The sequence below is a fragment of the Antechinus flavipes genome, chromosome 1 (assembly GCF_016432865.1).
Source record: "Antechinus flavipes isolate AdamAnt ecotype Samford, QLD, Australia chromosome 1, AdamAnt_v2, whole genome shotgun sequence".
Classification (NCBI taxonomy): Eukaryota; Metazoa; Chordata; class Mammalia; order Dasyuromorphia; family Dasyuridae; genus Antechinus; species Antechinus flavipes.
Genome location: NC_067398.1, coordinates 176,292,021 through 176,308,053, shown reverse-complemented (window position 1 = coordinate 176,308,053; position 16,033 = coordinate 176,292,021). Strand labels below are relative to the sequence as shown.

The 16,033-nt window shown below is 33.6% G+C and overlaps 1 protein-coding gene across 16 annotated transcripts in view; it reads left to right on the top strand.

Moving 5' to 3' along the window:
* LOC127559433 (uncharacterized) overlaps window positions 1-16,033 on the top strand; it is a 164,396-nt gene that overhangs the window by 30,633 nt on the left and 117,730 nt on the right. For 2 of the 16 annotated variants that reach the window (XR_007953151.1, XR_007953150.1), the window contains exon 3: window positions 1-2,078. This exon is cut by the window's left edge and continues 3,461 nt beyond it. The exons of the other annotated variants lie outside the window; for them this stretch is intronic. The gene's annotated coding sequence lies outside the window, so the exon portion shown is untranslated. Of the gene's footprint in view, window positions 2,079-16,033 lie in introns of those variants that run through there. 16 annotated transcript variants of the gene reach the window in all.

Genomic DNA, 16,033 nt, shown 5'->3' with positions numbered 1-16,033 from the left:
TAAGTCAACAGAAGTGTAAATATCAGTTAAGTAGTTCTTTGAAAGCTAGTTTTAACATTGGCAGAAACCGGATCAAGTTTATTTAGCATACCACTGCATTGTCAAACAGTTGGAGTGAAGTTGCAGGTTGCGTGAGTATGCATGTTAACTAGTGGGAACCAAGGCTTATTCTTTGTGAAAGGGGAGCAGCAGATTGCTGTGCAAGGCCAATGTTAAAAAGGCAGCTGAATTTAACACCATCTGGAAGAAAAGATCCCTTCACGACTTTCTCACACCGTCAGACAAAACTAGTGTCTCTTGTTCTGAGCCCTTGTCTATGCAACCATACAATACTGAGTCATTATACTTTTGCTGAGAGAAAATTTGAGAACACAATATGGGTAACCAGTGAATGACCAAGTTTCATTGTGCCCGCTTAAGTCGATTGAAATCTACGTCTAGAGCAATGAATGGCAGTATTGTTTTCCTCACCAGGGCTGTACTAAATGTCAGCACAGTGTAAAGAAAAACTTGAAGTCTGCAAATAACTTACCAGATCTCAATTATAATATTTTCCCACACTAGAACTAATATCATTGCGAAGGGGTACAATGCAGGAAATGCCAAAAAAAAAAAAAAGTCAAAAATAATGAATTTACTTAGAAGTTATTTTAGTAAGATAAACATTTTAATTTTCTGATGGATAGTAACTTGAATTCAGTTTGTGGGTTGGGTTGAGAGGTGGAATCTATTACAGAGAAACTCATGCTATAAAGATGCTTTTTATGTAATTAAAACAAAACAAAAATACTTTACTCTATTCCACTCCCCCCTTGCCCTTCCTACCCCTTCAAATAAATAGTTGCTGTTGTATGGTCCCTATTGCTAAAGTTCAGCATGGAACTGGTAGTGTGTATCAATGTGCTGCCAGCTCAGGTTCTAGTTTGTATTTTGACAAATGCTGCTCTTCCAAAGTTTAGCATTATGATTGACATTGCAAAGGGACAGAGCAGACATACATCCCCAAAGATATGCAAGTCACTGTTCAGAGCCTCCTGATGTGGATCCCCATGCCCTTAGAAATACTTCCCCTTTTGAATTAACTTTTTCACTTACTATTTTTACTGTTATCTTTGCAAATCAATTTTTAACTTGAAGTTTCAACATTCACACAAACCATTTGGCAGCAAACAGTTTAGAAGAAGGAAAGGAAGTAGTTCAAAAAGATTACAAGGAGTTGATTATATATGTTTTATTAGGATGTCTGTTTTAAATATAATTGACTTTGCAATCTTCTTATTGTCACCAAGTGTCGCATAGTTCTTAACATGTACTTGCAAAACAATGAGTAATTGCTGTTTTGCTGAATAATACATCTGAGTTGCCAACGTCAAACATGTTATTTTGTATATTTCTAAACAGGAATGTTAACTGCAGGTTTTGACATTCAGCATCTTTTCAGGAAATACTTAGAAATAGACTCTTAAAATGATACCTGTAAAAAGTAAACACAAAGATAGAGCATGAGCAAGATTTTTATTAATCCTCTTTAACTAACCACAACATTAGCAAAGAAAAGGAACTCAAAGATAGAATGATTTAAAAAATAGCTTTAACAGAACCTAGATTTAAAAAAATCAAAACAAAAACAAAAACAACAACAACAAAAAAAGGAAATCCTATAATAGTGAGAGTACTGTTTCAAGGTTTGTGAATGGGTATATTCGCCAGGGCATCAATCCCCTTTTGAGCTTACCATTAGTATGCATTGTAATGAGACAAATGCATTATTTATATTTGCAATGGCTTATTTCTCAAAATGTTTCTCTTTCATTGTTTTTAACAGTGCTTATATATTTTATATGCTATTATTAGTGCTTTGGTGCTTTCAAAAAAAAAGAGATGAAAGTGAAATTCTATTTTGTGTGTGTGTAGTCTGATTATGTTTTGTAAAAAGAAACCATTGAAATAGTCAGTAAATGGATGCTTATTGTCTTTGCAGACTAAATATAACTAATGAACATTACAGGAAATATTTACTTTTTAAGAACAATGACCTTTAAAAACTCAATAAATAAGGGTCTTATGATGGTTACAATTTTCCAAGGCTTTGTGCTATTTAGACCAGCATTATGACTTAGGGAAAATTAACTGGAAAATTTCCTCTGCTTCTCCCTTTTCCATTTAACCAATAACTAAAACACACTAAAATTCTATATTACCTTCAGATTAAACTTTGAGACTAACCACCATTCAGGTTAATTCAACAGAATGATGAACCGAGCGCAAAGAAGAAAATGTAATATTTTAAACAAATGTTCCGTCGAAAGTTTCAAAAGTGAGAATTCACTTCGATTAACCGCATTAAAGAAGCATTACTGTGATTGGACTAGCACTGTGGTTTCTTCAGTGTCTGAGATTTTAACAGGTGGCTTTGTTAGCCTACTTTTCTGTTCATCAGTCCTTGCCAGCATAAGTTAAACAACAGAAGCCAGGGAGATTCATATCATCTTTTAAAAGAGACTTTAGTCTTTAGAATATTTTTTTCTTCCTCTTGGGTACTATTTGACTTTCTTGTGAAATTAATAGCCAAAGATAGAGAATTGAAATGAAAAGTATCTTGGTTCTGTTATTATTGATAATAATGACTGCTGACGGCGTGCCCTTGGTACAGGGTAATGTTAGGTAGTGTAATTTTTTTTTTTTTGGCATTGTCAGGCCAATAGTGAGGGCTCTTTAAAATCTGTATACAGGTATTGACTCTTTGGGGAAGATAACTAGTTCGAAGACATATTTGTTTAAAAGAAGCATCTCTAGGTTTGGTGGCTAGATAATTTAGCTGAGCAACAGAACAGTATATTATTGAGTTCTAAAAATAGATGGGCTTAGCAGCAGGATTGCAAGGTGCGTGTCATGGGAGGTGGATTGAGGATACAGTAGACTGCAACAGCAGAGGCAGCCCGCCCGCCGCTGGGCAGCACAACACCGCTATGTGACAGTCCCTAGCCTGCCTTCTATTGCAGCAGTAGCGACTCTCCCCTCGCCTTAGTGAGCGCCTCTGATTGGTGTTTCCCCGGAGACGGACTGCCAGAGCTTCGCGAGCTTGTGCGCCGGCGCGCTCCCTTCCCAGTTAGCGGTTCGCGCGCTCGTCTCCCTTCGCGGGAGCGAGCTTCAGCTTAGGAAGTTGTGGTCTCCTCCTCCTCCCAAGTTCGGGCGCGTCCAAGTTTCCGCAGTTTCCCCTCCCCCGCCCTGCATTTGCTGACTGCTTAGCTTCTCTGCGCAACTGAGCTCACCGTTGATCAGTTTCGATCTCCTCTTTGTATTGTAAAGTGGAAATGCTCTGATGATCACTTTTCTATCTTCCTCTCTTTTTTTTTTCTCTTCTTCCTCCTCTACCCCCACCCCCACACACTCACTCAAGCACGCGCGCGCGCGCACACACACACACACACACACACACACACACACACACACACACACACCTTGAAGGAGTTTTTGACCCTTTCCTCTCTCCCTCAGCTATCAGATTGCAGAGTAATTGAGTTGTGGTTATTGATTTATCTTGATGTCACACTGTTTTTTATTCACTCTGGAAAATCTTTTAGCTTAGAGGCACGGGATAGAAAGCAAGCTTTGCTCGTTGGCATCTCCCCGATCCAATTAGCCACAGGGCCCCTTCCTCCGGGTAACAGAGAAGGTGTGATTAAGAGTTCCTTCTTGTATCTTATTTTTTCTATTTCTTTACCAGTCTCCTTTAAGCAGTAAAATATAAATTGCATTGATGAAGATTTGGCAAATATGATTTGCTGCAAGCTATTACTAATAGAAAGAGAACACCGTGTAACTTTCTTACAAGCAGGCTCTGTACATGCATCCATACTGGGCCATTTAGTGTTAGGTCCGTAATACAGCAACTCTTTCTTCTTCCTCTTCTCCCCCACTCACACAAAAGCTCATTGCTCATCTTTCCATCATCAGATTTACTATAAATATTAATCTCCTTGTTTGGTGGGTACAGTATGTATTTTTTAAGAAAAACTTATTCAAAGATTACTTAAAAAAAAAAAAAAACTGGGTCTTAAGCACTTACTAAAGCCAGTTAATAACATCATGCATGGACATTTAAACTTGTTGTAAGTTCCAGAGAGGATTAGAGAGAAATCACGCTGTGCGCAGCTAATGATACCATCTTAACTCTTTAACTGGGAGCTAAATCCACCTCGTCTGGCGCACGAGCTCCCTTCTCTTCGTCCGTCCCGCGTGAATTAAGGAGGAAAGAGGAAGATCGCAGGCAGCTTGACACTTGCTCTTGGAAAAGGGGAGGGAGGGGGAAAGGTAGTCATTTATTTATAGTGAGTTTCAGGTAAATATGTCTATTAATTGTGTTACTTCTGTAACTTTAAAGCCGAAGGTGAACGTTACTGTCCTTTGCAAGAGCATTAGGGGCCAGCAAACAACACCTCGCGCCAAACTTCTTAATTTATAGATATATGCCACAAGTGATGAGCTTAATTCCGCTTGTAAGAGAATGGAGAGAAAGGTTTATTGTTTATACAAAATTATGTTTGAAGTCAACACTAAGGTCGGGTGGGTAGTGCTTTAGTGCCTTGTTAACAATAGTCGCTTTTTGCCACTAGTTCCCAAAGTAGCCAGTCGTTATTTCCTTTCCCCAAAGTAGTTATCCGATATTTAACAGGTAAACCTAGACACAAATGGTAAATTACACTTACTCCGATGGCAAATTTCAAATTGATTACAGTTTTAAGAGGGATGGATCCGAGTTTCAGTGAACTTTCTGACAGGACAGATTAGAAATAGTTTTAGCAAAATGTTTTGCAAGTGTTGGGTACATCATTAAAACACACACATAACAGAGCGTAATGTTCGTTTCATTCTGTCTCTAGGTAACTGACTAAGGTCCTGTCTTCATTACTGTTTCCTGCTCAACTACTCACTGACATAGGCAAAAGAGTATTTAATTGCAATCTCTCTTTTTGCTATTTTCTTTTGAAACCTTTAAAACTCAGTAAAAGGTACATTTCTGTTTCCCCAGATGATTGGGCAGTAAGTAAATGGAAAGCAATAAGGATTGATACCGATACTTTGCCTATTGGAAGTAAATATTTCTATGATCGATCCAGAGTTAGATCGAAGGAATTCCTTCAAGTCAGACACAAAAATTACTCTCAGCATCTCATGGGTTGAAGAATGAAAATCTTTGTTTTTAAGGGGGTGAGGGAATGAGAGGTTTAAGGGAATGCTGCAGAAAGTAAGATTTCATCAGAAATGAATAGCACTAGAAAATGAAGTTTCTTAAAAGTTTAACACAGAAGGTATATAATATTATCAATGAATAAACTTATTGAATATGGCTTTGATAAGAATACCAGGCCTAGTTTGGTGGAAAACAAGGTTAACCTTGCTTTGAGTATGCTTTTTGTGGAAATATTGCTTTCATAAAGACAGAGTAAAAGGTTTTAAGCAATTACAAATCAGTACCTCAGACTTACATGCTGGTAGAAATCAGCCAAAGTAAAGCTAGAATGAGGCTGTTTCTTTTTCTTTAGTTAAGTAAAAGTTCAAAATGTATTTGTAAATTCTATAAAAATAAAAAACCTACTATGCTTTAATCTATGTTATGAATTGAAATAGTGGTTCTTAGACATGTCCTATTGTAGAAAGCACCCCTCATATTGTTTATGCTTCACATACGATAGGCATCCAATATGTCTAGTTGATTTTTTAAAATTCATGCTCAAAGGACATGATGGACCAATGAAAGTGCTGCTAGATTCAGATGTGAAGAATATAAAGTTCAATAGAAAAAAAGTTGAAGAAGTTGAGCAGTTGGAGAAACCTAAATTATAAAGTTCCTAAGATAGCTCACAAATAGTAAATTTTGGGGAATAGATTACTTATTTTTGAGAATAATTTGACATATATTCATCTTTCTTGTTTCATAAATAACTAAAAATATATTTTCTTATCACTATGTGAAATATATCTATGGAGATTAGAAAGTGTCAGTATTATTAGTAAAATATTTTGGAGGAAAATAATTATGCAGGATTTAATTACCTTGTCTTACAAAATGGGCTTAACACACTTCCTGAGCATGAATATAGATTTTCACAAATGTCTCAAAATAAAGTTAGAAACTGCTGAGTGGCTCAGTTCTTTACCCTGAAGACTAATGCTCAATTAGAGTCTGAAGTCTGAGTTTGCAGATATGACCTGGGATTCCAATGATTCAAATAGCATAGGGCAAATCCTGCATATATTTCTAGCCGATTTGTCTCAGATGGACTAGCTACTAAGGGAGGATCCACAGCATGACTGAGCTAACAGAAAGCAAGTCATCTCTTCAATAAGGAATCCCTCCATTTGCATTCAGTGCTCACTGACATGATAGAGGACTTGGGTTTCTGTCATTTTTCTATACTTCAGCCTTAAGATCTACATTGTCATTTCAGATATATATATATGTATGTATATGTCAGATATTTAGATACTAATCATCATCACTGTGCCAAAACTATTTCTTTACCAATTGGAAGTGTGAAAATTAGCACACTTTATGTGAAATTTCATTTTAGAGTGTTCTGTTAAAATGATGTCTATGTTAATACTGACTTTTCAAATTCCATTTTGTAGTTAAAAGTTACATTCTACATAAACTGTAGCTAAGAGAAAAATATATTTATGCTTCTATCATTTTTAAATGACCACATACTGGATTACTAGATATTAGAATATCTTGTGCATCACTACATTATTAACTTAATTTAATGCTCAGAGTCATTACCACATTCATGGATGTCTTTCTGATATCTCTCCAGTCCACTGGATTTTGAAGTGTGATTATGTAAATTTTTTACTGATAAATAAATGACTATAATTGTAGTTGAAATACCACTCAAATTCTTAAGACCATGGCATCTAAATAATATATTATGCATTCCTTAATTATTTATCAAGACTAATTCAAAATAACTGTAGGGCGAAGCATACATTTATTTTTAAAAAGCACCCCCTTTTTTGCATCAGGTTCAAAAATGTTCCAGATGGCAAAAATTATTGGGTGGGGATCAGCAAGAGGTTTGGAAAGAGAAGTGTACAAAAAGAAAAAAAATTATCCCTCAATTGTAAAGCTCTAGATCAGTTCAATAATACTATCTCAAAGATGGCCATTTTTTGAGGCTTTAATGCCACTCTGGTGGTAGATGAGTTTATATAGAAATATTTTTTAAAAAATATGAATAGAGGAAAACTTAATTTTAAAAAATGTATCCCTCTAACAAATCACAAAATGAGATCTCCCTTTCTCTTGCTATTTTATGAGTACAATGGAAAATTGCAATCTTTATAATTGTATGGAAAGATTAAAGCTGTACCAAACAGATGGTGCTAAATGTAAATTATAGTTAGCCAACATTCAGTTTAGATGTTTAAAAAAATCACAATAATTCAATACTGCATATTCAGTGTGTCTAACAGTATAAGACTGAATTCAAAAATCCTGTTTGACTATACCTTTCAAGGCAACTGTGTGTGTATGTGTCTTACCTGTGTCAATTCTACTTGCAAAATCTGCTCTAATCAGAGTGTAGAAATCATCTAAAGAATTCTAAGTTCCCTGTGCTATACTCATTTCTTTTTTATTCTGCAGACTGGCCACACCTTATCTAGCTGCTAATGAAATACAGGAGATTGATTGCATAAAATCTGTAAGGGAATATTTGCTGTACCATATATAGTAAGCCCTGTTTGGTGCATTAGCATTTTGCCATTTTATGCAAATTCAGGGAGAAAATGACTCATGTATATGATTTAAAATGCATCAGCAATAACTCATACCATCCTTATAAGAAAAAAGAAATTAAAAATTCATTAGAAAACTAGACTGGTGTCACGACATGGTTAAAACATTATTAAAGCATATTTCAATGTTTTGCTTACACCAGTGTTCTCATCATGGTGCCACCATTTCATGACAAAGGCCGTAGAGGAGAAAACATTCAACTTAAAATGTCTGCTGGCACACATCGCTGGATTTGTGTGTCACTAAACAATGAGCGAGCATAGCCTGGAATGCCAACTATTTAATTAGCACTTTTGGAAGCCATGCATAGAAAATAGCTCATTTACATGCATCTGCTTAGCGATTATTCCCATAAAAAGCTACCAATTTTTTGTTTAATATATCGAGCATTCTACTACTCCACCAATGAAAAAATAAAAACATGTTATTATTTTAAAACTGAGAAATTCAGAGATTTAATTAAAACATGCAAAAGTCTTGATATTTCTCTTCAAGGTATATTTTAATTATTTAATTTAACCTTAAGTGTGCCATAAAAGGCTGGATGCAAGTAATAATTAAGAACTTCAAAGGGCAACGGAAACCCTCTAACGGTCCTTGGTTTAATTAAAGGCTATTATTAGAAAGCTCTTGAATACACAGTTACATTTAATGACAAGTGGTGACTAGTAAATGCAGCGTTTGAAAGATATGTGTCTTATTTCAAACATTACTCATAGACTCTAAAAAGCATTATTTATGCATTCCATTTTTAATGAAAATGATATATATATTTTAAAATGCTTATTTATCTCATTTCTAAAATATGTCTCTTCAAAATACTTTACTTGTAATTTTTAACCAATTCTCTTCTGGTCTCTATACATTTCATAAACAAAAATTTTTCTGGAAAAAAGAGAATTTAAATGACTTTAGCAATGTGAACATATTTTTCAGTCATTTTTGAGTATGTTAGTACCTAGGTACATATATGTGCATGTAGGATCTGTACACATCTCTATGTATAAAAAGATACATTTCTCAACACAATAGATGAAGATCTCACTGTAGTTTAAAATATGCTTCATTTATAAATCTAATTATTTTCTGACCTAATTCATAATTAAGACAAAAGCTAGAAACTATTCTACAAAATTCATATCCATTTCATTTATATGATTAAACAATAGGCCAAAGAAAACAGGTAATCACAAACATATTTTAGAATATAATAATCTACATACAAAATTGAAACGGTCCATTTATACCCCTTTACTATAAAATTCAAATATATAAATTTGATTAGAATATTTGGTTTGCCAAAATGCATACATTTATTTGTGGGTTTGGAGGAATTGAGACAAAATACAAGACAATTAAACACGTGCATATGTATTATCGATTGAAAATAAGTTTTAAAAGGTTTTAAAGTCTATTTGGAATACTGTACCAATCTTAATTTATAATTAAATTTCCCAAGTATATATATAATAAATTGACATATATAAATAGGGATAAAAATTTAACTCATGAGTGAACTTTTATATAAATTTCCTACCATTTCCTGTATTTATCAGAGCACAAATCACTAAACTTGCAATGGATTCTCTGGCCATTTATATTTGAGTGAGCATGTATATTTATATTGTCCTTTGCATGAGAAAATTATGGCACCAATAGACCATTAATAGGGCATATGCTAAGGCTTTTATTTTTCCAGTAATGAAGATACTTTTGTGCAGATTTACACCTTACTTTTTTTTCCCCTTTTCCTTTCTGTGACAAAAAAGCATATTTTTTGTTTTGTTTGTTTGTTTGTTTTAGGTGACTGGCCAGAGTAAGACATTCATGCAGTAGCCATAGAATAAAGTCCTAACTGGCCCTCAAAGGGATTGAACCCCAGCCTAAATAACAATTATAATCTCTGACCAAACAGATGAAACAGGACATGGTGATATGTTTTTGCATTTTAGTTAATATGGATGTATTTTATTTCACTTTGATTAGTCTATCTAATCTGGGATAACACAATACTTCTAAATAAAGAAAAATGCTTACATTTTCAGCTAATTATAGAAACAATAAAGGCAAGTCATTTCTCCTTCTGTCTAAGATAATCCTTACCTGTAAAATAATGCTGGTAACTCCAAGTGGTACAATGGACCTAAATGATTCACTCTGTAAGTAGAAGGTGAAGATATGTGTTTTAAGGAATGATAAATTTCAACTGCATTCAACAAGCATGTAATAAGATCCTCCTTTATAGGGGAAATAGTGATAGATATTAGGGATGTAATGATCGAACAAAAATCAGCTTTTAAGGTGTTTACATTCTGCCTGGGGAAAAGAGAGGATGGAAGGATGCAAAATTAACATACATAAGAGACAAGATAATTTGAGGAGGGAAAGAGCAAGGGAATCTTGAAAGGCTTCCTGTAGAAGGTGGCATTTGAATTAGAGCTTAGAGGAAACTAAAAAATCTTAGGGTGGCAGTAAGGAGAGAATGCATTTTAAGTATGTTGCAAAGATTTAGGAAGATGGAATGCTAGATTAAGGAATGGTGAATAGGCTATTTTGACTGAAATGAAGAACACGTTAAAAGGAAGATGAAACGAATCTAGCAATGCTAGAACAAGATAATGATGAACTTTAAATGTCAGTTGAGGACTATCTAGTTTGTCCTAGAGGCAATAGGGAGCCACTAAAAAGTCTTAAGCATCATAACATAGTCATCTCAATGCTTTAAGAAGATTATTTTAGCAACAATGTAAAGGATAAATTGGAGAAAGGGAGACTGGGAACTGAGAATCCAATTAGAAGGTTATACCAAAGATGCAAGAGAGACATGATGAGGTCCTACATGAAGATGATGGTCATATAAACCATGTATAGCTATGGATTAGAGAAATGTTCAGAAGCTAACACTGGTAAGACCCAGAAGCTCATTAGATATAAGAGTATGGTTCAATAAACAATTGAACAGAAAATTGCATCATTGAATTTTCTTTTGAAACTCAGTAGCCTAAATAGATTTTTGTATGTTGCAATATTTTAGGATGGAATGAATTGTATCTAATAATACATTAGGCTCTTTAATAACTGTACTAACTCTCAGACCACTAGGGCAAACATTAGTATCTGGCATACAGTAGTTGCTGGATAAATACTTATTGCTTGGTTTAGAGAATTCTAACTATCTTGGAAGCTCTATGAATTCTTATTGTCAGAGTTCTAACATTTAAATGCTAGGTGGCACAATGGATAGATCCCTGCAGCTGGAGTTAAGACCCACGATCTAATCTAACCTCCCATATTTTCTAGATATAGGGCAAGTCAGTTAATTTCTGTCTGTTTCAGTTTCTTTATTTGCACCTGCTATCCAGATTTGTTGTGAGAATAAAATGTAACAATATTTGCAAAGCACTTTGCAAACTTTAAGGATCTTCCTTAGAGGTTTTCAAAGTACTATTTAAATTATAGCTTCTCCTGCTTCTCTTCCTCCTTTTCTTCCTCCTCCTCCTCCTTCTCCACTTCCTCCTCCTCTTCCTCCTCCTTTTCCTCCCAAATAGTTGATGTATACCTAATTTTACAAATATGGGCTGATAAGCACTGAGGAGAATCTGGATCATCAATACTTTTGGCAACAATCTACAAACTGAAACAAAACTTGGAACTATTTAGATTAAATTCATCCATCCAGACCATACTCAAGATTTAGATGGAAATGGAGAACCCCTTTTATACAAGTCAATTTATTTGTGATACCATATTGTACTCGACTGCCTATGCTGTGTTAAAAGCAGGAACTATATATTGAGGAAACCCTGGGAGAGCTCTTGGCTAATAGGGAATCAATCAACTTAAACAAGTGTTTATTGAACACTTCCTATGTGCTCAGCCCTTTTACTAAATGTTGTGAGAGAGTCAGAATAAGGATAAGACATGACTCCTGCTTTGAAGAAATTTAAAATGTAGTTAGTAAATCCAGACTAATGCATGTAAAATAATTAATGAGAGATATAAAACAAAATGTAAATGCTGTGAAGATATCAGATAATGTAAATGTTTTTAGGAATCCAGAGAATTGCAATATCAGCAGGACTTTAAAGGATAAATTACTTAATAATAGTATCTTGAAGAAGGGAATGGATTTAAACAGGTAAAAGGAAGTAGAAGGACCATTTTAGATCAAGGGAAACAAAACCAGTGAATGGAGATAGAAATGGGACAGATTTTCTTGGCATAGTGAGAAGGGCAGCCTGGGAGAAGGAAAAAAGGTCATGTTCAAACTGACTAATAAAATCATAGGGCTGGAAGACACCTTAGATACTACCTAGCTTTAAAATTTCATTTTACTGAGGAGGAAACTGAGGTGTAGAAAGAGTAAATTACTTGCCCAGTGTTGTACAAGAAGTAAGTGGTAGAGCTGTGATTGAAATTTAGATCTTTTAAATATGACATGTTTTCCATTGTACCATGCTGGCTCCCAAGTGAGAACTGATTACTAAGAGATTTGGGACTTGGAAAGAAGAGATACATTTGAAAGGGAATAGAGAGTCACTCTACAACGAACAGAGTACTGATGACATGCAAGCTGTGTTTAAGAGAGGCAATTCTGGTATCAATATGGAGGACAGGTTGAAGGAGAGTAGACTTCCAAGTTAAGAAAGAGAGAGAGAAGACCAATCACTAAATCTTGTGAGGCATTAAGTGATGAGGGACTGAATTTAGGTGATAACTTTAGCAATGAAGGGGAGAAAATGCATATGAAAAATTTTAAAGGCAAAATGATGATTTCATAATTTTTAGCCTAGGGAACTAGAAAAGAAAGGGGAGATGGGTGGAAGAGATGCTTTTGGACTATAGACCATAATATCAGCTTTATTTATTTCAAATGTGAAGTTATAATGAAGTAGTCTATTGCAAATGTCTAATAGGTAGATTTTATGAATGAAAATCATATTAGAGAACACGATTAGAAAAAAAAACAGATTTTGACAACAATGGCAACAATGGAGAAAGTACAAAGAATTTTGGGAAATCATTCTGGAGCAGCCAGAAGGAAGAAATAGAACCTTAATACTTGTCACCTGTGAAAGTTATTTTATTTTAATAAAACTAGCCTAAATGACTGTGGAGACACAAATGTCTCAAAAAATACCACTTTTGGAACTCTTCTGAAGGAAATATTTAATTCTTCTGATTATGAGTATGTGATATAAGTATATACATAATGTCAGAATCCTTTCTAAGAATTATGTGGTTTTCTATGTTCTGGGACAATTTCAGACATGAAGTGAAAGTGGGACAGAAGAAATTCTGAGAGAGGATGAAAGAAAAAGAGGGTAAAATGCACTTAGTTGGAGGGGATTGTGGATGATTTCAGAAATTATTGAGAATTTGGAGATAATTAAGATTCTTATTAGTAAAGAGCTATTATTTGTAAAATAATTTACACTAAACTTCATGAAAATCTTTTTAAAAATTATTCACAAAACCACATCACTGTAAATTTACTGCCTGTCAAATTGATAATAAATGCTTTTATTTGATCAACTTTGGTCTTTCCTATAGTGCCAGAGGCCCTTCAAAACAAGGTCAGAGTATCAACAGGATGTTTGTTTCTATTAATGATGGTTCAAAATGGTAAGAAAGTGCTTCATGTCTATTTTCTTATCTGCATTCTGAGGATGTAAGCACTCATACAAGCATTCATTTTACTTTCATGGACAAAGATGACATTTCACTGAAGGCAAGATTTCATCTATCTTAAAAAAAAGGATTAAATAGCAATAATATTAGTAATATTACTACATAATTATATTATTGAATATGATATTGAATAATAATGATGCCATTTTTACTATTATTAGATAACAGTAGTAGTACCTTGCATTTGTGTCAAGTTATTCTATTTGTAATATTTTCATACACATTGGCTAAATAAAATAGAAGTAGAAGAGGGAGGTGTGATGATGAAAATATCCCTAAAGAAAATGGAAATTGAATATTTGTGAGGCTTTAGTAGAAACTTTTTTGCTGAAGTCTTGTTTCATCTTAAATACAATGAATTAATTGTTCAATAGCATAACCAATGTCAGTTATAGGGATTGACAGATATGTCTTTTCTGTCTCTAATTCTGGTGTTTCCATGGCATTTCAATACCTGACTAAAATTCAATTTGCAGAATTAGAGCATCAAATAAAAAGTTGTCTTTTGAGGCAATTCATAATGGATCCACAGAATAATGTGAAGAAATAGAAATAACAAGAAATAAATAATTGTCCTATTGGTACTTTCTAGACAGTTATCAATAAGGTAATAATGGGGATATAAACAAAATTCTGAAATCTAAAATTTAAAACTATTGAGACTTGCCTATGGAAATGATGTCCAAAATATGATCACATTTGTCTTAATAACATTGTTTTACATTTGACACAAATTTATTAATTCTTATTTTCATAATTTGAGATTAAATTATACATTGGTTTTTTATTTTTATGTAAAACCTAGTTTAAATTATGTAACATTAATGAGATAAAAGAGTACAACTGTAGGTTTCAGAAAAATCTGTTATTTTCTTTGTTCTAGAAGAACAAAGTTTAAAAAGTTCAAAAAACAAAGTTTTAGAGTAATTAATAATTTTATTAATAATGCTAGAATTTTATTAATAAAAGGAATAATTATTTGTCTATCTTTCTTGAAACAAAAACAATTCATGGTGGTAGGTTCACAGTTTACATGCCCTTGGAAGAGTGGGTGTTCCTGATAGTGACAATCAAACTCTGATTAGTCAGAGTAAGATTAGTTGCTTAACAACTAAGAAAATGAATCTTATAATGAGAGATGGGCTTATTTCAATGAGGATCTTGAAGTATGTGACACAGAACAACTCTTGGTCAAAGTGACATCAATTTCCACTTCACTCTGAAAAAAAGGAAGAATTCACATTTTCCCAGAACTGTCTGAATAAACATGATGAACAGAAATCCTGCCATTCACTTAACCTTAGGTGTTTTTTTTTTAAATTCGTTCTTAGTTTTCCTGAATATCCAAAATTTCCCACATTGGTTTATTTCTGGATAAAGAAATAGAAAAGAGAAACACCTTGAGCATAATTCAATAATTAGTTGTTAAATATAAGGAGGAAAAATAGTTTCTCTCAGAAGACAGTTATTCTCAATTCTATCATACTTTTATTTTTATTTCTTTCTTTTTTTTTTTTTTTTGCTGAGACAATTGGGGTTAAGTGACTTGCCCAGGGTCACACAGCTAGGAAGTGTTAAGTATCTGAGGTCAGAGGAGAGAGCCTCCTGACTTCAGGGTTGGTGCTCTATCCACTGCACCACTTAGCTGCCCCACTTCTATCATATTTTGAAGACAGTATCTGTTAGGATTTGAAAGATTTCATGGGAGCAGAGGTAATGTAAACACACAAAACTCACAAATTTTTTTTTTTATCATCTATGTCATCATCCTATATTAGCAGCTTTTAAAATGGTGGGAGATTTTTGTTGAATACATTAATGAATGCGTAAATGCATGGTTAGATTCAGGGGGGAAAGAGGAAGGGGATTGGAATAAAAGTCAAGCTAGAAGTTGTACATATTACAGATAAAATTTGTTAAAATATATTGTCCACTTGTTTCACTAGTATAATCTGCCATTTATATGGTCATACTCATGAGCCAGGAAGAATAAGTCTTTGCACTGTTTAGTTAGTAAGATTACTGGGTAGCAAGTAAATATAACATTTGATGATGATTCTCTAACCATGGGGCCTGACAGAAATTATTGATAAATATAGAGGTGGACTTGTCCATATCTAAGTGTATACAATTTACTGGCATGAAAGCCCAAATTTTAATGTTTAAATTATCATTAGAACTGTATTCCAAGTTGAAATGTTGTTATAAATATTGCCCTGCAAATGTTCATATCTAAATATTTGCCTTATTTAAAAATACCATTGTAATTTTTGCTTGCATCTAAATATTTTTCCATTTTGTGTTATAATTTTAGACTTGTGGAGTGTTTAAAATTTTGGTTTTAAAAATGAGTTTAAAATGAGTTGCACAAAGCATAGCTGTCAAGGGTGTATATTTTTAACATGAGTATACAGTAATTTTTAGTGTTGATAAGAATCAACAAACTTATCAACAAATACCTGTTAAGTACTTAATAAGTTAAGGATATTGTGTCCTTATATTATATATACATATATATGTACATATATATATACATATATA